The 23478-nt window shown below is 46.2% G+C and overlaps 1 pseudogene; it reads right to left on the bottom strand.

Moving 5' to 3' along the window:
- Positions 1 to 12525: 12525 nt before the first annotated feature.
- On the bottom strand, positions 12526 to 22670 carry LOC118579486 (annotated as a pseudogene).
- Between the last annotated feature and the right edge of the window lie 808 nt (positions 22671 to 23478).

The raw sequence follows: 23478 nt of genomic DNA, 5'->3' as shown, positions 1-23478 counted from the left end.
GAAGGCAAGTCAGAGGGAGTTATTGCAGTCGTGGGTGGCCCACGGAGGCCCCATCTGGCAGGCCAGGCCACGGTAGGAGCAGTTTATAGCCAAGAAGTAATTGAACAGATTCAGGTCTCACAAGCCCAAACAGAGTCCTGGATTCTTGCTTTTAGGGAAGCTCATTAAAAAGAAGAATGAGAAAAAGGCGGCAGACCAGGGAATAGAGCTCTCTCCAGAGTCTGGGGATTTTTCCAAAGCTCAAAGTCAAGAGCATCCAACACATTTCACCCTCTGAACTGTGACGGTGAGCTCTGGGGCTGCCTCCAGATATTGTGAGCCCACCCTGTAGAGACTCCGCCCACCTAGTTCCCCTGCCAGCCACAGAGTCTGCTCTCATCTCCGGTCTTCAGGTTTGACTCACTTACCTTGTCTGTGGAATCATTCAGAGCAGCCAGTCACAGCCTCCTGTGGGGACCAGTGAGACTCGCCTTGCCACTGTCCAGCCCATGGTCCCGGAGTTGCTGGCTCACTCTGTTCCCCAGAGCTTTTAGGAGATGTGACTGATGGCAGTTGCTGTGTGTTTGGCTCTCTTGTACTAGTTAGTGCTGGAGAGTCTGTCCTCACTAATGGGGTGAGATGGAGGCTATCTGAACATTCTAAACAGGGAACAGTCTCAGCTCTCAGGCTATGTTGAGGTAGCCTGGGACCATTGCCCACCTCCAGTCTCTTGGAGCAGAAAGGGAGTTCACTGATGTGAGGGAAGAGGTCAGTGTGTGTGGGAGTGTGCCCCAGCTCCCCTTTCCACAGCTAACCAGGGAGGCTCCCCTAGGAAATAACCCTGAGAGCTTGCATATGCCTGCCTGGAGTAGGGATGAGAGAGAGCCGGTACCCTGGAACTTGCAAGGTCATGAAGTCGACATGAATTTGAGAACTGGAGCCTACTTCTTGTCAGAAGTTTGAATCAACTAGAGATAGCCAGGCAGGGAGATCAGCCTAATGCTACCCCTCTTCAGTGATAAGGCTGGTGTCCTGCCAAACTATGGAGGACTCCAGAGAGTGGCTTGTTCTGTATGTCTTGCACACACCTACTGTGGATTGAATTGTGTCTGCAAGGCCAGGCTCCCCCCACCCCTCCCTTGCCCCGGCCTACCTTCTATGCCTTCCCAGTCCTTTAAGCTTGCAACTTACAAATTCAAATCAGTGTTTTTCCTGTTCTTTTGACTCAGAATTGAAAGCAGACCTCACAGCACTCAGGAGATGTGGGGAGAGATGGAAGAATGCTTTTAGAGAGGACTAGAGAAGATGATTCCTGGGTTGGGGGTGCGGGGATGGGGGAGAAGGACCCGGGCAAATAAGGCGTGTCCCATTGGGGCCTTCAGTGGAGACATAGGCTGCAGAAAGGCAGAAGGAGGCTGTTCACTCTTTAGCCCTGGATTCTTCCCAGCATCCTGTCTGGGCCTTAAGTTTGAGGTTTTGGTTCTGGTTGGAGCTGTAGAAGCACGGGCTCCACCTACTGTCCAGTTGGTGCTGGTGCTGGTGCCGCATGCTGAGAAGGGAAGGTGGAGCCTGGCTCAGGTGGGGCGGGGGTGACAGTGAGGACAGGAGCAGTCTGTGCTCGCTTTCTTAAGAAACAACGCAGATCCCTGAATTTGTGTATAAATAACACATGAATACATAGATCATGCCTGTCTGGTATGTGTTTGTAGATTAATGTTAGATTTGGATTTAAAAAATGATGTCGGACCAGGAAGGTGGTTTAGTGGGTAAAAATGCTTGCTGCACAATTGTGAAGATGTGAGCTTGGGTCTCCAGAACACACGTAATGGTGCACATCTGTAATCCCAGCACTCCTGGGACAAGATGGACAATCTCTGGCAGCTTCTGGGCCAGCTAGCCTGGTGTGCACAGAGGTACAAGGCAGATGAGTCACCTTCTGACTTCCGAATGTGCGCTCACACACAAGGGTGCACACACACAGGCAGACTAATGAGGAAATACAAACTGTGTCTGATACGTATTTATAGATGAATGTAAAGCTTTATATTTAAAATTGTGCTTCATTTGTCTCTTTCTGTCTACACAGTCTTTGTTATTTTTAATAAAGTAGTAATTTCTGGGCTGCTTGGATTTTTCTTTTGTAGAGACAGGGTCCTGCTATGTCTCTCTGCTTGTCTAGAACTTACTCTACACCTTAAGCTGACCTTAGACTTCCTGCCACCCTCCTGCCTCTGCCTCTCCAGTGCGGGGCTTCCGGGTGTCCGCTGGCCTGCTGTCTTGTTAGTAGCCAGCTCTCACATGAAGGGAGTGAAGAGCTGGTGCGACATGGCCACCACAGTGATTACCCATCTTGTCACCTTCAACAAGACACCACATGGTTGAGAAAGTGACCAGCTTTACTCTGCTTTGCTTGGGAATTGTACATGCATTAAAAGACTTTGAGCTTTGGAATAATAAACTCATAGGGAAACTAAAAAAAAAAAAAAAAAAAAAAAAAGCAGACAATACTCACCAAGTTCTGTGTGCCCTTTGCTTCATTCCTTCAACAGTGAGGTTGCAATGAAGGAAAAAATTCTATTTCTCTAAAATCCACATCCAGAGATCATCGCTACTACCGGAATGGCACTGGGCTGGGGACCTTGGTGAGGTGCGGTTAGGGCATGAGAGAGTCTTCACAAATGGGATTAGTATCCTTATAAAGCACACCCTGGAGTGCTTTCTTGTTATTTCTGTCTGCCACACAAGGCTACAGTCAGGAGGAAGGCAGAATGTGTGAACCAGGCTCCCAGATTCGAAATCTACCGGCACCTTGGCCTTCTAGCCTCCAGAACCACGAGGAGCAGATGCATTCCTGCAGTTTGAGTCACTCGGTGTGTCAGGGCTGTCTCTAGGAATGCACTGGGTGGCATGCACACGTGTTAGAAAAGGGGGTTTCTTACATGGCACTATAGGAGCTGGGTCGCTGTATTAGTTACTTTGCAGTTGCTGAGATAAAATGCCATGACTGAGGCAACATTCGGAAGAGGGGTTTATTTGGGTTAAGGTCCAGAGGGTTAGACTCTATAATGGCAGCCAATAGCAGGAGCAGGAAGCTGAGGGCTCACACCCTGAGCTGCAAACCCAAAGCGGAGAGAGTGAACAGGCAGTAGGTGAAGCTTCAAGCTCTCAAAGTCCACCCCCAGTGACGTACTTCCTCCAGCAAGGCCCGATCTCCTAAATCTCTCAGTGCCAACAACTGCCCACCAAGTATTCGGATGCCCAAGACTCTGGGGCATTTCTCTTTCAAACCTCTGCAGCCGCCAACATTTGCTGTGTGGACAGTGGGGAAGCAGAGGCCCTGGGGTCCACTCAGTGGTGAAGTTGGATGCTTTGGTAGTCCCTGTCTGGAACTGAAGATCTGGAAGATTCCTGGAGTGCTGCTGTGTTGGAAGGTTGAAGAAGCTGGAGTTTGATGTGAGTGAAGGGCAGTGGCCACAGGGAGGCGCACTCACCAGTGAAGGCACCACTTTCCTCGGGTCTCCTCATGTTGGGATGTGCCGTCCATGAAGAATGAAGGTCTTCTCTCCTCAGCTAATTCTTTCTGGAAATGTCCTCATAGACCCACCCAGGGAGGCCTGTCTCTGTTGATTCCAGATCCTGTCAAGGTGACAATAAGATTATCACACCTGGTGTGGGGTAGAGTTGGGGTACAATGTTAAAACTAGAAGATAGACATTAGTATAGATTTGGGAAGTAATTCAGTTCCCGCCCCTTCCCTCCTCCCCTACCCTGTCCCTCCCTCTCTCCTTCCCTCCCTCGCCCTCCCCCCTCCCTCTCTCTTCCCCCTGTCCCTCCCTCCCCCTCTCCTCCCCCTGTCCCTCCCCCTGTCCCTCCTCCCTCCCTCCCCCTGTCCCTCCCTCCCTCCCCCTGTCCCTCCCTCTCTCTCTCTTTCCCTCCCTCGCCCTCCCCCTCCCTCTCTCTTCCCCCCTGTCCCTCCCTCCCCCTCCCTCTCTCCTCCCCCTGTCCCTCCCCCTGTCCCTCCCTCCCCTTCCCTCACCCACCCCCTCCCTATCTCCTCCCCCTGTCCCTCCTCCCTCCCTCCCCCTGTCCCTCCTTCCCTCCCTCTCTCTCCCCCCATTCTCTTGCTCACTCTGTCTCCTCCTCCAGTTTTAGGCATCTTAGCCTCACCTGTCGATTGGTTTAATCCCCATTTCAATGAAGAGACCAAACGGCTCCATTATGGAGAAAGAACTCTGTTCAGCCGCCTCCTCCCCATTTCAATGAAGAGACCAAACGGCTCCATTATGGAGAAAGAACTCTGTTCAGCCGCCTCCTCTGTTCACACCCCTGTTCATCTCTGCAAACTGGTTAAGCTCCACCCCATCTCTGCACTTCTGTCCTGAGAATGCTGTCTGAATACTTACACCGGTGATGTCCGCCTAGCAGCAGTGCCTTCCTTATTGCCCACTAGCAGCAACTTTGCTCAACCTGCCATCCATCCCTGCTGCTTCTCATCTGCTGTATGAGCAAGGCTGCTATGAACTCAGTCACAGGCTTTTGTGTGAACATAAGTTTTCATGTGTCTGGGATGAGTGCCCAAATGTGGTTGTAGGACCATATGATAAGTGAGTGTTTAGTCTATAAAAAGCTGTCAGGTTCTTTGTTTATATTAAGCGGGATACGGCAGACTGAGTTTCTCAGAATTCTCCTCATCGGTTGATGGTGTCGTTATATTTTTCACGTGTATGGTGTATGTGTGTCATATATGCATGTATTTGAGTGTCAGAGGACATCAGGTGTTCCTGTTCTGTTACTCTATGCCAAATTCCTTTGAGATGGGGTCTCTTACCAAGAGCCAGTGGGCCCCAGTGATCCACCCATCTCTGTCCCCCACAGTGCTGAGGCCCTCCGTAGGTACTCCTGTGACCATGTCCTACTTATTATGTGGGCACTGGGGATCTGAACTCAGGTCCTCATGTTGTACAGCAAGTACTCTTACCTGCTTAGCCATTTCCTTAGCCCACTATTAAGTTAACTCTTATAATTGATGTGCTTTGGAATCTCATATGGCTTTAATTTGCATTTTACAGGGGTATATGTGTGTAGTCTCTTTGAAGTCTGCCTTGGTTTCTGAATGAGGTCCTTCTGTCTTCTATGTGGCCTGAGCCATGACCAAGAAGCAGGGGCAAGGCCCTCTCCACCTTCTGCTTCCTCTCCATCAGGCCATCCCTGCCCCTGAGCTCCTCTGGGCACTGGAAGAGACTTGGTAGATAGTCAAGTCTTCCAGCTCCCCAGGCCAAACTTGGTTTCTTTCTCTTTAATTTTTAGGCTCTTAGCTCCCTAGAAAATCTAACTCCATCTCAGCTTCTCAGTGTCTGCTTTCTGGAGAACTTCCTGGTACTTCATGGTACGTACTCAGTACATTTGACTCATCTGTTCTCTGGTGATGGATCTGAATTGCCTCCAACGCCCACACCCATGACACTCACTGTGATGAACAGCCTTCCCATCTCCTAATAGCCCTGGGTGGGAATTTCCTTCAATCATCTATTCCCTGGAATGTGATTTCTGAGTTTTATGGGATGTAGACACATTCCAGTTCATAATGTACATTCAGATTGTGTTCCAGAACGTCTGCATCCGTCGGTATTGGCACCTGTGTCTGGCTCACTTCTGTCTGTCTCCCAGGCCTTGCTTATATTTGACAGTATCTGCTGACTTTGAGTCTTCCTTGATATATTTGCTATCACTGTGGGTTTCCCCTTAGATCACTTAAGTACTTTACCATTTATATAGAGAGTTGCTGGCTTTTTCTTATTGATTTTCAGACATTCTTTATATAGTTTAACCCCCCCTCCCATCCTTTTTTAATTTGAGGTACTAGAAGCACCTCTTCTCAGTCCATCAATTTTGTGATTTTGTTTTGTTGAATAGAAATTTATAGTCTTTAAACATGTTTTTAGTTTTTTTCCGTGTACGTAGGTGTTTTGCTTGCGTGTATGTATGTGCGTGCAGTGCCCTGTGGAGTTGGGAGAGGGAACTGGATCTCCTGGAGCCAGAGTTAAGGATTATTGTGAGCCACCATGTGGGCACTGGGATCCTCATCCCAGTTCTCTGCCAGAACATGTGCTCTTAACCTCTAAGCCATCTCTTTGGAACTGAAGGCTTAACCCCTCCCTTTGTTTTTGTTAGTTCAGGGAAATGTTTTCCTCCATCTTTGGACTGGTTTCTCATCAAAGCCTCCCCTCCTTCCACTGGAGCCCATGGCTTTATTCTTTGCCAGACTGCAGGATCGTTTCTCATTCTATTCTATCACAGTGCCTAGTTTTCATTCGCTGTTCTTTAAAGTCATGGTTTGGAGTCTGATGTCTCTCTGCTTCCATTGTTCTGTTGGTCTGTGTTTGAGCCAACACTGTGGTTGTGAAAAATTCTATGGCCTTATTGTATAGTTGATATTGTATCTTGCAGAACAATTTCCACTTGCCATTTGTGCATTTGATCTTTTCACACATCATAGAACGAACTCACACTACGATAGTTAAGGATTAGATTGGGGCTAGATGCCTTTACAGTGAGTGCTAGATGGTTCCATCCAAGAATATGGTTCCCTTCTCACTACAGCTTTTCATGATCAATGATTGTGTCAGAACATGGTCTGTGTGTCCTCAAAACTTTAGAACTTGAGACTTCCTCTGTAATCATTATTTGGTCAGGTTACTGGAGCACATATGCCTGTGTATGGACATTCTTATTCTGCTAAGGATGGAGGCTCAGCATATCAGTTTGCATTTATTAAATGCCATCCAGATAACTTGTATCTTTGCTTATGCTTTTATAATGCCTGACAGTGTCTGAAAGTTACATACTAAATTCAGCCATACTGTTGGTTTACTTTTTTGCTCTTATACTTGAAAATATGTTGTTAATTACACGTGTGCTGTATCTTGATCTCTCATTTCTTTTATAAAGATACATCATGCCTACCTCAAGTAATACCAAGAGAGAGTGAAGGACATATGGAACCTCTTAAATCTATCACCCATCTTGACAACCTATGGCTATGCTGTCCCATCTACATTCTATATGCTCTTCTACACCTTAATTTGAAGCAAATAGAAAATGTTTAACAATAAATATACTAGCGTCTATCTCTGAAAAACAAATATTTTTTTTAAAAAATGTAATTGAAATAGTCATGTCTCAAAAAAATGAAGATCCTGAATAACAGCAAGAGTCTATTAGTAAAGTTTTACAACATCCCATGAACACGGTTCTCTTCACTGGAACAAGTGTTAATAAGGTTTGTACATTGTAATTGGTTGGTACTCCTCTTGAGTCTGCTTGTCCCTTTGGAATTTCCTCACTACTAATTCTATTTTTCCATATTAGGATTGCTATCTTGTGATAATTAAGCCTTTTCAAAATTACAAAGGCAATACTGAATAAATGATTATAAAATATTAAAACTCACACAAATATCATCCTTTCTATTTATGCAAATGAAATCATATGACATTTGTTGTCCTGTGACTTGCCTTTGTTGCTGAACAATAAATATCTCAGAGTATTATTACTCTCAAAGAATAATAGCTTTAGTGGGATATAGTTCACGTGCTATGACATTTATTTTCTTAAAGTGTATATCCAGTGACCTTTAGCATATTCAGAGTTGTGTGCTATGACCACAATCAACTTTGAGCATCACCTTCTCTTAGTCAAATGTTCTGTTGCTGTGTAGAGAAACCATGACCATGGCAACCCTTTTAAAAGAAAGCATTTGATTGGGTCTGGCTTACCCTCTCAGAGGTTTAGTTCATTATTGTCACGGCAGGGAGCATGGTAGCACACAGGCAGACATGATGCCTGAGGAGCTGAGAAAGACCCTGGGCCTGATGAGGGCATTTAAACCCAAAGCCCACCCACAGTGATACACTTCCTCCAACAAGGCCACACTAATCCCTAATCCCATAAAGTCACACCACTTCCTTATGACCAAGCATTCAAACTCATAAGCATGTGGGGTCCATTCCTATTCAAATCACTACAACCCCCAAAGAAAACCCATCACTAATCCTTGTAGGCTCTCTCAGTTTACTATGAAGAGAACCATATATTATGTGGTCCTTTGTGTCTGTCTTCTTTCATTCATTATAATGTTTTCAAAGTTCCTTCATGTAGTAGCTTATGTAGTATTTCATTTTTTATGGAATAATATTCCATCTTGTTCGTTCTTCAGTTCTTGAACATTTGTTTGTTTGCATTTAAAATGTTTTAAACTTTATTATATAAAATGTTGTAAATAAGGAGATATCACACATGAAATTAATTGAACCCAAAGACCATACAACTCAATGAACTTCTCTATAGTTTGAGGTAGCCATTTGGAACAGAAACTGTGGTGCTTCCCATTGGATTTTACACTTTCACTATTGAGTATATTTTGATGCACTTATCTGTTACCCCAAAATGAAAAAAAATCCATGACAGAGTTAGAAGTAGAAAGACAATTAACTTTATATCTTTTGTAACTTGTATTCATTGCCTGCATCCGGTCACTCTTCATCTCCTAATTTTTAGCATTTTTGACTCTTGTGGATATTGCTGCTATGAACATACATGTAAAAGTTTATGTGTGGACACATGTTTTTATGTTTTATGTACATCATTAGATGTGGAATTCCTGTATTATGTGATAGCTGTGTTCAACCTCTGAAGACCTTCTGGAATGTTCATCAAAGAGGTCTTAACATTAAAAAAAATTTCATTAATTTTTTAAAATAGTTGTTTATTTTGTTTTATGTGTATGGGTGTTTTACCTACATGTATGTGCACCATGTGTATACAGTGCTTGTGGAGGCCAGATGAGGGTGTCAGATCCTCAGGCAGGAATGAATTACAGACAGTTATGAGTTACCATGTAGGTGCTAGGAACTGAAACCAGGTTCTCTGGGAGAGCAGTTAGTGCTCTTAACCATTAAGCCATCACTCCAGCCCCACCTTAACATTTTATATCCCCATCAGTCATGTACTAAAGTTATACTACCCTACAATTTCCTACAACACTTTACCAGCTTTTCAAAATTGTGGTTATCATGGTGGGCATGAGGTAACATCTCCTTGTGATTTATATTTCCTTTGTGATTAATGACACCAAATAACATCTCATGTACTATTGGCTACTTTTATACCTTTCTTGGAGAAATATTTGTTCAGAAAATTTGTGAATCTTAAATTGGGCCATTGGCCTTTGTATTGGTGGGTTGTAAGGGTTCTTTGTGTATTCTAGATACAAACTTTTATCAGATGTGTTATTGAAAGTGTTTTTTTTTTTTTTTTCCCCTGGTTTTCTCTCCCTGATTCTGAAATGGGGATTAAACCCAGAGCCTCACACACACTCAGGGAGCTCTCCACCACCAGGCTACATTCCTCTTTTCCCCTTTTATTTTGACCCAGGGTCTCCCTAAATCACACAGGCTTGAGCTCCCTGTGGCTGAGGCTGGCCTTGAACTGGTGATCAGCCTGCCTTCACCTCTCTATAGCTGGGATTATAGGCATGCAGGACCAGGCTGGAACGTTTTCTTGAAAATGTCCCTTGAATCATAAAAGTTTTAAAATTTTGATGAAATTCAATATATCTGTTTTTTTCCCCCCTCCAGTCTGTTTGGATGTCCTATCTCAGAACCCATTGCCTAATCCCAGGCTATGAAGACTTAAGCTTTTATTTTTTTTCTTAGTTTAGCTGTTACATTTAGGTCTTTGATCATCTTGAGGTTATTTTTGTATATGATATGATAGGGCTCCAGTTCCATTCTTTGACATGTGAGTGTCTGGTTGTCACAGCGTGGTTTGTTAAAAATGCTGTCCGTTCTCAATTGAGTTATTTTGGTAGCACTGTAAATATCAGTTGGCTGTAAATGTGAGGCTTTATTTCTGGACTCTGCTCTGTTTCATTGATCTGTGTGTCTTCTCTTTGCCACATTGTGTAGCTTCTGTAGGAAGTTCGGAACCAGGAGGTACTGGTCTTTCAGCTTTGCTTTGTCAAAATTGCTTTGGTTTCTCTGGATCCCTTTGAGTTTCCATATGAATTTTAGCTTGTGCATTTCTACCAACAATTCAACAGAGGTTTTCATTTTTACTTTATTCTATTACCAGAACTTGCTATATTTCCAAGGCTGGTCTTGAACTCATGATCTTCCTGCCTCAGCCTCCTGAGTACTAGGATTTCAGGCATGTATCACATGGAGGACTTACACTTAATGTTTTTTATAGATGTTATATTGATTTTAATTACTTGGTTTTGTTTTTGAGGTAGGGGCTAAATATGTAGTCCTGTATGTTTTGGGACTCACTATGTAGACCAGGCTGACCTTGAACTCACAGATATCCACATGCCTCTGTCTCCCGAGTGCTGGGATTAAAGCATGCACTACCATGTCTGGCATTAAATCTGTTCGTCAGTATTACATATCTTGCCATCTCAACAATGTTATGTCTCTGACTCATGAACACTGTGTCTTTCCTCTGATTTAGGAATCTTTTGATCGCCCCCACCAATATTGTGGAATTATCAGAATATACATTCTGTTCTTTTCTTGCTAAATTATTCCTAAATGTCTTATTCATCTTGATGGAGTTAAAAATAGAATTAAACATGAGTTTTGGCTATAATGGAATCTTGGAAGTCAGAGCTTTAGTTTTCTGGCCTCTGCTATCCAGAAAGATGCATTAGAAGGAAAGCAGATAAAGCTAAGGGAATGTCAGTATGTGAGCTGGAGTGCTGGCCCTTCCCAGGCCTGGGAGACTGTCTGCAATCCTACCCCCACCTGTCCTCTGAAAGTCAGAGATGCAGGGAAGATTTGTGTCGTGGGTTGAATTGTGACCCTCCAAAACATATTTAAGTCCTAACCCCCTAGTTCCTGTGAATGTGGCCTTGTTTGGAAGTAGTGTCCAGAATGTGTTAATAGCTGGACATATAGGATCAGCGTAGGCTGTATTCCAACCTAAGGGGAGTCATGTAGAGGTACTGAGGCAAGATGGCTATAAGAGGAAGAAGGTGAAGAGCTGTGTGATTTGGAAGTCTGCATGGGAAACTATGGCTGTGTGAACTTCTGGACAGAGCAGCTACAGGGAATCCAGGATGTCTCACTGTCCTCTCATACTCCCTCTCCACATTACTTCACACTTTCTTCCTGGAGTTAATTTTCCATCTTAGAGATGGCCTGGATAACATCAGGGTGTGTGTGTGTGTGTGTGTGTGTGTGTGGGGTGGTGGTGTCAAGGCTGGATCTACTGGAACAACATACTGAAAGTCATGTAGATGTAGATCCTCTTGAGATGCTGTGTGGGCAGCCCCTGCTCAAGAGGAAAGCCTTCCCATGATGAAACAGAGAAGCAACAAACACCAACCATTTGTTAGGCATCAAGAGTCTAAACTTTGTGGTTTGCTTTAGGAGCTTAAACACCTACTGTGATATTGCTGTTAAGGGTCACCCTCAAACCCAAGCATTGATATCTATTGTCGCTACTGTTCTGGACTCAGAGATAAATAAAATTTTCATAATGTTAAATGCAGTGTTCTCCAACCTAGCTCCTTTCTCAATACAGTGACCTGAAGAGCTGGCTCTCTCACACAGATTAGGATGCTGAAGAGCTCACTGGCTCACACACACACACACACACACACACACACACACACACACACACACTATCACTGAGGGAAGTCCTTGCTCCCTGCTCCCCAGCTGCCCTGGGTCTCCTCAGCAGGCCCAGGTGACAGCCCTCTCCTCCTGTCAGCATGGGGCAGCCGTGCCTCAGAGAGGAATAGATCTGCAGGTGGTAGCTGTGTCTGCAGCCCCAGCAATTCTCTCTAGGCTGAAGAGCAGGTCTTTTGGGCAGAGTCTGAAGTATAAGGAACACTGTGTCTGCTTGAGGGTGGGGTTGACCAGGCATAGTCTTGGGCTCTGGGGATTGGTGATATTTTTCAATCTCATCTGGAGTGTCTAAGAGCTGTTCTTGCTGCTTGGAGGTATGCAGGTGGGAGGAGAATTCCCTGGGTTCTCCGTCCTAGACCACACCTGCAGCCAGCTGCCAGCAAGAAGCCCAGCTGGGGACAGATGCAGGGCTAGCAGTGTGGGCAGAGGGGAAGCTAGAATCCCAAACTCGAGGAGCTAGAGGACAGCTCATGGGTCAGTCCTGGCAACTGTGGCAATTTCGGTGTGATCCAGGCAGTTCTCTTTGCCCGTTGCTGTGGTTTTATCCTTGGTGCAGAGACACCCATGTTTCAGCAGGCTTGGGCAGTGTTGTCTGGGACAGTGTGTTAAGTGGGGCTGATGGGGGAGAGCCACCCATCTGCCTTCCATATAGCATTATAAGATAGTTCAGGTATACAGTGTTGGCTGGGCCACACCACAGCTATTGAGGTTGGGGACATGGGGAGAGGTATGGGCTTTTACAGTCATAGACTGAGAAGCTGATGCTGTCAAAGGAAATCAGGGCTTGGTGGCCTCCTTCAAGGTGTCATAGAGCAGAGCAGACTTTACACATGGGGCTAGATGCCCAGGATGGATGTTATCCTGGCCAGGGGAACACGGACGGCCCCACAGAAAACTCAGTGACACTGAGGTGCTCCTGAGCATCAAAGAAGATGACCACACAGGCTTCCTGCACAGGATCTGTTTTACTTTTATCCAGAAAATTCAGCACATGCTTCTTTTTGGGCAGCAGCATCTCAATGAGGAGCACAGAGTTCTTGTCGAAAGCCTGTGTGCTGGATGGCTGCAGCCCCAGCTCCGGCCTGCTCATAAGTAGGGTATACCCAGCCTTCGACTGTAGGGTATACCCGGACTTCCACACTTGCTCTGCTGAAGCTGTCTGCAGTACCAAGATGGCACTTGCCCAGGTCAGAGTGGGGTTGTGGGATACCAGCTTCATGGGTCTGGAACTCAAGAGAGGGCAGGAGAGGTCTTATTTCTTTCTCCTAGCTACCATCTCAGAGAACCCTGTTCTCAGGCTGGCCACTTTTCTACTGCCTGAGGTTGACTGAAGCCAAAGCTTGGCCTGGGTCTTCACTCAAGGTTCCTAACACTCTTTCAGTGCCTGCATGTAAATTCACCAATTGCCCACCTTCTCTGCAAACCTCTTCCATTTTCTCTCACCCACAGAAATGTCCATACATTGTCCTTTACTTGGGGCTCAGTTGGGATCACTCCTCAGTCAGGGCCACTATGAGTCAGTCATATGGTCTCCAAGGCTTGGTTCTCAAGGGCTGCCATGAGCAGATGTCCTGGTGAGGCGGAGGGCTGTGCTGACAGCAAAACTACCTTTTGGATGCAAGGAGTTACCCTTCAGGGGGTCACATTCTGGAATTTAGTACAGCTGGTCAATGTGCATACTACTGGGTCAAGCTGCCTGGGTGACAGTCCTGGAAACTGACGTAACTAGGGACCAGCAATGCCACCTTGACCATGCTGCTAGAAGTCTCTGTTGTCTCAGTGATGAAATGGGAAAGACAACAGCAGCATGCCCTGCACACAACAAACCCTGGAGTTGTTGAGAGACAAAGACCCGAGAGTGAATATGAAGTGTTTGGGACGATGCCAGCCCCTCTGGAAACTCACAGTGTTTTCTTCTTCTTCTTCTTCTTCTTCTTCTTCTTCTTCTTCTTCTTCTTCTTCTTCTTCTTCTTCTTCTTCTTCTTCTTCTCCTTCTTCTTCTCCTCCTCCTCCTCCTCCTCCTCCTCCTCCTCCTCCTCCTTCTTCTTCTTTTCTCCTCCTCCTCCTCCTCCTTCTTCTTCTTCAAGATTTATTTATTATGTATACAGCATATATGACTGCAGGCCAGAAGAGGGCACCAGACCTCATTACAGATGGTTGTGAGCCACCATGTGGTTGCTGGGAATTGATCTCAGGACCTCTGGAAGAGCAGTCAGTGCTCTTAACCTCTGAGCCATCTCTCCAGCCAAGTTCTGCTTCTTTTAAAGTGAATTGTGAGGACATAGTCCAGATTCCAGCAAGCTAGAGGTTCTGAGAACTACAGACTCTCCGGACTGAGTCCAGGTTATACAGTAAGGTTGGGGACAGTGCTTTCCCTGTTCTCTGCTCTGGCCCCTGCTGTGAGATACTCAAGCCAGTGTCTGCATGCCACCCGCATGATGCTACCCGCACGATGCCACAGGTTATAGAAACACCCATGTGGCATCATTCCAGATAGTGAGTCAGGGAGATGCCTTCCCCCTTCCCTATTTGGGAGATAGCATAGCCCAGGGTATTCACCTCCTAACTCTGATCCAGGCTACCAGTAAAATACTGTATCTATACCAGGACAGGGATGCTTCTGATGCTGGCCATCTTAGTGGGGTCTCTCCAACCTCCTTTGTACCTGAGAGTATGGCTGCTCTCCAGGCTTTGCTGTGCACAGAGTTCCTTAATGACCTGAGCTCTTGGGAACATCCTGCTGTCACACTCACCAGGCCTGATTTTTCCAGACTTCAACTTGGCATTGACATGTAGGGCCTCAGCAGGAAGCCCTTTCACATTTCATTTCTCTATAGAGGACCTTCCTTGCACCTGTACCCAAGGCCTAAAGCCTCTTTGCAACAGTGGCATTTTACTCAAGAGTCCCTCCAGGTGTCCAGCTTGCCTCCTCACATCTGTAGGTGAGGTGAGCACCAGGGACTTGAATTATGGCTTGGACTGTGAGTGAGTGGGAGAACTCTCAGAGTACCTTACTGTCTCATAGGGAATTAGTTGCCTTGATTAGGAAGAAGTCTTTGGGATGTTGTTTCCACTGTCCCAACCTCCCACATGGACTCTCAAGCTTATTTTGACTTCATGGACATGGCTCACTCGAGGGACTATCCTCTCTGGTGTTGGGGAGCAAGCCCTCGGACCCATAGGACCTTGTGTTTTCATTGTCCATTTTTAAAAAATATATTTATTTATTAATTTTTTTCCATTTTACATACCAGCCCCAGTCCCCCTCCCTCCCTTTCTCCCCGCCTCCTCACCTCCCTCCCACTCTATCCCCATCCACTCCTCAGAGTGGGTAAGGCCGCCCATGGTAGTCAACAAAGTCTAGCATACCAAGTTGAAGGAGAGCCTAGCCCCTTTCCATTGTATCAAGGCTGAGCAAGGTATCCCACCACAGGGAATGGGCTCCAAAAAGCCAGTTCATGCACCTGGGATAAGTCCTGGTTCTGCTGCCAGGGACCCCACAAACAGATTGAGCCACATAGCTGTCACCCACATTCAGCAGGCCTAGTTCAGTCCCACGTAGGTTCCTGAGCTGTCAGTCTGGAGTCAGTGAGCTCCAACTAGCACCGGTCAGCTGTCTCTGTGGATTTCCCCATCATGATCTTGATCCCCTCTTCTTCTTCTTTTTTTTTTTGAATGTCGAATGCCATTTATTAAAGGAGGGAGGAGGCCTTAAATACAGACTTACAGCACAATGGGGGAACCCTGGATGGCAGAAGTTCGCTTCTGATGATTTTTTTGTTTTTGTTTTTGTTTTTGATCTGAGCATTAAACCCTGGGCCTTGCGCTTGCTAGACAAGAGCTCTACCATTGAGCTAAATGCCCACCCCCGCTCCTGATATTTTACAGTCTTGCATCTAAGCAGTTAATGCCCAATATGCAGGATACACAGACAAGGAACTTCCCTTAAGCTTTCAGGAGTGTGGAATCTCGCAGGGAATTAGCATAGGGAGGGTATCAAGGTCAAGGTCAGCAAGCAAGGCAACAGTTAACCAAAATGGGGCCCAGGGATCTACAGCCCTGCTTTTACTAAAAAATGAGCTTCTGACTTAGGTTGTGTGGGCCATTCCCTTCCTTAACGAGCCTTACTGCAAATTGGAGTCCTTGTAAGATGGTATCCTGAGAGCAAGTGGAACTTCAGTTTGTAAATTTATAGTTTTCAAGGCCAATTGAAATGTATATATCTATTGATTTCAATTTGTCATGCCCAATAGAATGAAAGATTAATTAACTGTGGTAGCTACTTTTGCTGCCAGGGTCCCACTGTGCTAGCTGTAGTAACCAATTATGAAATGGCAATCCTTGTTTCATTATCCACTTTGACAGGAGTGGCTGAGACAAGGGCTCTGTCTGGGTGAACCTAGAGCCAGCAAGAGACAGGAGATGAACACTAGTCTGCTGTTTAATTTTGGCTAGTCCCCTTTTTTAAACTATATATACATTTATTTATTTCATTTGTGTTAGTGCATGGGCTGGTTCAAATGTATGTGTATGTGGATATCCGGGGATAAGCTAAGGTATCATTCCTCTGGGGACATATACCTCCTCCAAGGTCTTCTGTAGTCCAGGCTGAAATCAAACTTGCTATGTCATTGACAATGGCCTCAAGTTCTGATCCTCCTGCCTCCACCTCCACGATTGTAGACTATCATGTGTACATTTGTACCACCACACAGGACTTTCTCTTTTTTCCATTTTGACACTGGGTATAGAACATGGTAAGTAAGCTAGGTGCCTTGTCTCTGCCTCCCAGCTCTGGGATGACCAGGACCAGCTGGTTTTCTTGTGAGTTCTGTAGACCAAGTTTGTGTCCTCATGTTTCCAAGACCAGCACTTACACAACTGAACTCTTGTCTAGTCTCTAGAGTTTATTTTTAGAAGTGTTTTTATATTGGCACACATTTATTGTGGCTTTTTAAATTGATTTTGTAAAAAATAAAACTCAGGAGTTAAACATTAGGGAAATAAACCTGAGATCACCTGCTCTCTTCTCTACCTTCCCCTGTTTGAAAGAAGATTGTGCATCTCCACTGGCCCTCCTTCCTCTTCTGTGTGAGCTTTGTCTCAATCCATCAGAAAACTCTATGGTCCACTCTGGCCAGCTTAGTGTGGACTCTGCCCTTTGAACCAAAGTCTGACTCCATTGGCAGTCTTGGAGGGGCAACACAAACAAATCTCCCATAACACATATGCATCACGCATCATAATGGGTTTCACATGGGATTTTCATAGGTGCATATAATGCCTTTTGGTCACTATGGTTCTACCTATGGATTCTCTTATTGCATTTCTACTTCTCCTAGTGCATTTTCCTTCCCTAACTAGCCGACTTTCTGCCTCATTCTGTTTTGGTGCAAATGAACATGTGCATAGTGAGGACAGAGGTCAATGCTGTAAGTCTTTCTTACTGTCCACCTTATTTTTTGAGACAGGGTTTTTCATTGAATCTGGAGCTCACTGATTCATTCTGCTAGACTGACTAGGCATTGAGCTCTAGGATCTCCCTGTCTCCACCTGTTCTGGAGCCCAGTGCTGGAGTTACAAATATGGGCCACAGTGCCTAACTTTACGTGTGTGTTGAGGATCTGAACTCAGATCCTCTTGCTTGCATAGCCAGGACTTTACAACCGAAGCATTGTTCCAGCTCAGCTCTGCAGTTCCTCAGGGTTGTGTCTCTAATGGAGGCAGGAGAAGAAAACCAGCTTCCTTATCCTTTTGAGCTTTCAAAGGTACCTATGTGCCCTCTACCTTCAGTTCCTGAAAAAAAAAGATTTTAGTCTCTTCCCATTTCTTTTTTTTTCTTTTTTGGGCTGAGGATTGAGCCCAGGGCCTTGTACTTGCTAGGCAAGCACTCTACCACTGAGTTAAATCCCCAACCCCCATTCCTTTTTAAAAACGTGATTTATTTTTACTTTTAAATTGTGTATATGTATGTGTATGTGCATGTGAGTGCAATGACCACAGAGGCCAGAAGAGGGTGCTGGATTCCTTGGAGCTGGAGTTACAGGCAGTTGTGAGCTGCCCAGTGTGGGGTGCTGGGAACTGAATTCAGGTCCTCTGCTAGAGCAGCAAGTACTCTTAGGCTTGAGCCAAGTGTTCTTATGCCGGAGTCATCTCTCCAGCTCCTTCTCTTCTTATTCTTACACAAAAGTTAGAGCACTGTACACACTATTCTCTGTCATTTTCTTCTATTTAATAGGCTATGCAGGGTCCCGCTGCAGTCCACAGACTGTCCTCACTCACACACACACATTCCATCACTCGGCACCACTGTGCAGCTGTGCCCTAATTTATCAAACTGTTCTTCCCTGCAGATGGGAAGCTGCCTGTCTCCAGACTTCTGTTGTTACAGACAGTACTGCAGTGAAACCCACACATTTTCACGTGTTTGTAGAACGTTCTCGGAGGTAAACTGGAGATGGCAGAACAAGGTCCAATGGATGAGAGTGTTGATACTTTTGATAGATTTACTGAAGCAGTCCCCTTTTCCATGGCCATCACTGAGGTGGGGCATCCCCTGTAGCTTCCCTGAGAGGGAGCTGAAAGTTCCAGATAGTGAAAAACTCATCTGATAGAGAGAGAATTCAGTGGGTTTCCTTTGCCCTGGTCATGGAGATATTTTTGGAGTATAATAGGAAATCGTGAATGTCAGCCTACTTGACTATGTGGCTCACAGCTTCTCTGGCTCTAAGAAGCAGCACAGTGGAAGCTGAAGGGTTGATTGTCTGTCTTTGTGGTGGGGGGTCTGGGGTTATTAGGCAGGATCAGGGCCAAACTGTTTGCACAGGACTGTAGGTCTCTTTGGAGTTGAAAGGAGGGGCACCAGGCAGGCTCTGTCTTCAGGGATCTATTGTCTGATGTAGTTACAGTCAATGTATCTGGGTGTCTCTGGATGCCATGGAAGATGTCAAAAGGCTGCATCAGGAAGCCTGTGGAGTTCCCAAGTGTAGCCATGTTGGAGACATCCTTAGAATCCAGGATGTGCAGGAAGCCAACTGTCACCCAGGCCACCAAATCTGACGGAAGAGACACAGACTTCACAGGGCGAGGTAGTGTGAGTAATAGCCACCTGAGGACACTCTGGTTTGGGACATTTTTAGAGGTGTCTGTAAACTTCTTGAGATGGCCTCAGCCATTTAAAAGAGGTAGGCCCCTGTGCCATTGACCTTTGAACTTGCCTTCCGTTTAGTCAGTCACTATCCTGGGACCTGTGCAGGTGTGGGCTAGTGAGGAGGACGGAGGTGGGCAAGAGTACAGGGTGTGCACCTTACCATTAATGTTTTCACGGTTCTGAATGAAGTCCTTGAGGGCCATGGGGGGATCCCAGGGGTTATTCTGCTTATAGAGGCTGCTTCTAGAGTGCTCAGATCCCCAGTACTTGGATGATTGCTAGGGGTACCTGAAGTCAGAGTGACTGAAAGTGACTCTGGAAATGGAGGTCACCTCTGAGCCCTTCCCAAGGAATATTCTCAAGGCCCAGGTCAGGAATTTGCTGTGTCCACAAGGAACATTTATTTTCCCTGTGGCTGGAAGACTCCCTGTGGCCATGTGAGGGCCAGGAACCCTGTGTGAGTGCCTCCACTCCTATCCCCTCCCAAGTGCGCACAGATACACACACAGAGAGACACACACTCCTACATACACACACTTATACATGTACACATACACTACTCCTACACACACTCACACATACATGTACACACACACACACCTCTACATACACACACTTACACATACATGTACACATACATATACCCCTACACACACTCACACATACATGTACACACACACACACACACACACACACACACACACACATACGCACACGCACGCATGTACACACACACATGCACGCACACAGGGCCTGATGTACAGGAGCAAAGATGACAAACATCACTGAACAAAGCCACCATCTTTGTCCCCAGTCTCCCTGGGTCACCTGCCCCACTAGGGGCAGCAACTGCTCAGCTGTGAAGTGGGTCTGCAGTGAGTAGCTACGCCTGTGGCCCCAGATGTCCTTTCAGGGATTTCTGAAAAGCAGAAACTGCTGCCATTTCTGTCTGAAGCAGAAGGCTTCCTTCCGGCCACTGCAGAGACTACTCTGTGGGTGGGAATCAGGTGGTGCCCCACGAACTGGAGTTTGGTGACGTCTTCAAGTTGCAGGGTCTGGGAGCTGGTCTTGGTTCCTGGAGGCATGGGGTTGGGGGCAAGAACTGGAACTGAAGCCTCCTACCTTGGCTCAGGGCTCTCCAGCATAGACCATGTCCAGGCCAGCTGCCAGTAAGAAGCAGGGCTGGGAACAGGAGCTGGGCCAGCAGTGTGCTCAGGGAGCTAAACAAACAGATCCAGGAGGAGTAGGGGAAAGTTTATGAGCCAATGACAGCAACTGTGGCAGTCTTAGCGTGGCAGCAGCTGGTTTCCTAGGGAGCCACGCTACTGTCTGATGGGATTTTAACCGTGGAGCAGCTTGTGTTTCTGACATCCTGACAACTGTTGATATACAGAGGGCTGATCCCGAGGAAGCTGCTCATCTGGTCCCCATGGCCATGTTCTGTTGAGATTTGATGACAAGCTAACAGCCCTGACATCCCTCGGTGGTGCTATCTTTTACCTAAGAAACAGCACTCCCCAGGTAGTGCTATAGACTATGGCACACTGCTAGGCAGTGAATATTTCTCCCCACTCCCGCCCCGAATTTCCTTTCCCCACCCTATGCACTGCTCCACTCACTCCAAGAGTGGATATACACCTCCCATTCAGAGTAACCCTAGGGTACCACTCATGGCCACCGTTTCCCCCATGTGTGTGATGTTTTATTTCAAATGGAAGAAGGCTGAATAAATACTTGTGATTTTATGTCACAGTTTTGTCTTCAGTGGGTGAAGTTATTAGTGGGAAGCAGCTGGGTGATTGAGAGGGCCTGGTCTCGAGTCTTACCTGCCACATCCAGGTCAACTCGGTAGTGCTCTAGGTGGGAGTAGATATTTCTAAGTAAGTAGGCATACAAGTAGGTACTGCAGTCCAGCCCCTCAGGATTGTAGGCGGTGGAGTGCATCTAGGTCTCTGCCACTCCTTTAGGGTAGAATATATAGTTCCAGATATAACTGAAATTATAGATTGCTGAGATTGTCCCCAGCACCACTGTGAGTCCCTTCAGCCTGACGTAGGTGTTGAAGTCTGTAGAATATTAGTTTAAGATGTGTTACATTCATTTATGCTGCGGAATATTTGTTTAATGATGCAAAGATGTGTTGCATTCTTTTATGTTGCATTTGTTTAACTCTGAAAAGCTGTGTTCTTTGTCTGCCTAAAACACCTGATTGGTCTAATAAAGAGCTGAATGGTCAATAGCTAGGCAGGAGAAGGATAGGAGGAGCTGGCAGGCAGAGAGAATAAATAGGAGAAATCTAGGGAAGAGAGTGAGGAACAAGGAAGGAGAAGGAGGGGAGGATGCCAGGGGCCAGCCACAGAGTAAGGAGGAAAGTAACATATAAAAACAAAGGTAAAAAGCCCAGAGGCAAAACATAGTTAAGGAGAAATGGGATAATTTAAGTTAGAAAAGCTGGCTAGAAACAAGCCAAGCTAAGGCCAGGTATTCATAAGGAAGAATAAGACTCCATGTATTTATGTGGGAGCTGGGTGATGGGCCCCAAAAGAGTAAAAAACAAAAAACAAAAAACCAAAACCAAACCAAACCAAAACAAAAAATAACAAAAAAAAACCCCAACTACAAAAGACTTCTGTAAAGCTGGAGTAAAATTGCTGCCTAAGGGGCACCCTGTAAGCATCTCAAAGATACAGGGGCTCCTGGAGAGAGGATGGGGTATTCAGTCTTGTAGCAGTAGAGGGCATCCAGAAAAGTGGCTGTGTCTGGCCAATTAATGCAGGGGTAAACGGCAAGTGACACTGTTCAGGCTCCAGCTCACATCCATGTACTTGATCTGCATGCCTTCAGGTGTGTGTCCTCCATACAGTGCCACAGCTGCTTGCATGCTGATCTCATAGGTGATATCCTCACCTGTAAAGAGCGCATTAAAGATCTACAGCCCAGAAGAGGGTTGCAGACGGAAGGCAAAGCACAGTGTCTGTAGAGCACAGTGTTGTGTTGTAGGTTGTAGCGGGGAACTTTGGGCTGGACCACTTGAGGGCCAACCTTGCTGATAGACATGGGAAATTCAGCATGGGACAGCGGGTTCTTGAGGACCACTGTGTCCACTTCTCCATCTGCATATTTCTGAGCCAGTTCCTCTGGGCTGTTGTAGAACTTGCCATTATACCAGACCTACTCTACTCTCCAGTGCTGGGCATCTGTGCTCTCATAATCCACTTGGATCTCCAGCTCCATAGGGGCATAGAAAGTGTCCTTTTGCAAAGTGCAAGATAAACCATCTATGGTGCTTACTAGACTCCATAGCATGAGGGTCCACATAAGTGAAGATCAGACAGCCGCCATTACAGTCTCATAGTGAGAAGCCAGGGGTGTCTAGAAAAACGCTATAACAAAGCCTTCATGGCCTCCTTTAGGGTTGCAGTAGTACAAGACTGTACTTTGGATGGGTTTGGATGTCTAGGACAGCTGACGCCCCAGCCTGGCAGCCAATTCTCAAATGTAGATGGTCTATGGCAGGGCTCTCACAGCAAACTTGGTAACACTAGGGAGCTCCTAAGCACCAGAAAAGACGACAGGTTTTCCATACTGACCATCTTGTTCCTTTACTCAGAAAATCCATCTCATTCCTCTTGAGAAGCATCTTGATGGGGATACAGAGATCTTAGCCAAAGTCAATATCTTGGATGGCTTCAGCTATTGCTCCTTCTTGCTTCATCAGGAAGTTGAGCTTTCAGGTTCCAGAACACCCGGGCCTTTCCCTATGGGGTACAACTGGGGTACTCTGCCATGGCCATTTGTAGCGCCAGGCGGCAGACACCCAACCCAGTGCCAACCTCCTTCTGGACAGCCATATGACTCTTAAACACAGCTGAATGGAAGAGACGACTTGGGTATTTCTTCCTCCTAGGAGCACCTCAGAATGCCGTGACCCAGGCAAGCCTTGGTATCGTCTTATCAACCAGGCTTCTCTGCTCACCCTCACCAAAGCCAGAGACAGTCTTGGGGTCTTCATTCTGATTCCTGTGCTCTCCAGGCCTCTGTGTGTGCTTTAACTGTTCCGCCTCATCTGAAAATTTATATCTAGATGCAGTCCATGTTTCTATCCTTTGTTTCAGAGTTATCTCAGTGGGGAATATGCCTCATCCAGAAGCACCGTAAATCACAGTTGCCCAAGGCTTGGTCCTGAATGGTTTCAACGTGATCATGTCCTGGTGGAGCAGAGGGCAGCCAAACTACATTCTTGATGCCATAAATTACCTTTTAGGGGCAAGCATTTTGAAATTCAGTGTGGGTGTTCAAAGAACAGCCTCTGGGCTCAAGTCACCTCAGATCAAATCCTGTGAAATCACAGAGCTAAGTACAACTTGGGTGACTTTGGCCATGTGTTTAAACTCCCTGGACTGCCACTGTCTTCAACTGTGAAATGGAAACAGTGGCATCAATGTGCATGTCCTCAAGGCCACAGAGAGAAAGAAGAGGACAGTAAATGTAAATGTGTGGAACCACGCCAGCCTTCTGGAACACACAGCATGTTGGCTGTGTTTTTCTTTAAAGTGAACCCTGATGAGAGTCTGGACTTCAGCACATTAGAGGTTCTGGGCACACAGAAGACTGGCTGGCCTGAGTCTTGGGGGTGAATCAAGGATGGGGAAAATTCTG

This window comes from Onychomys torridus, chromosome 3, assembly GCF_903995425.1.
Source record: "Onychomys torridus chromosome 3, mOncTor1.1, whole genome shotgun sequence".
NCBI classification, from domain to species: domain Eukaryota; kingdom Metazoa; phylum Chordata; class Mammalia; order Rodentia; family Cricetidae; genus Onychomys; species Onychomys torridus.
Note: the sequence above shows the minus strand (reverse complement) of the source record. Positions and strands in the feature narration are given on the sequence as shown.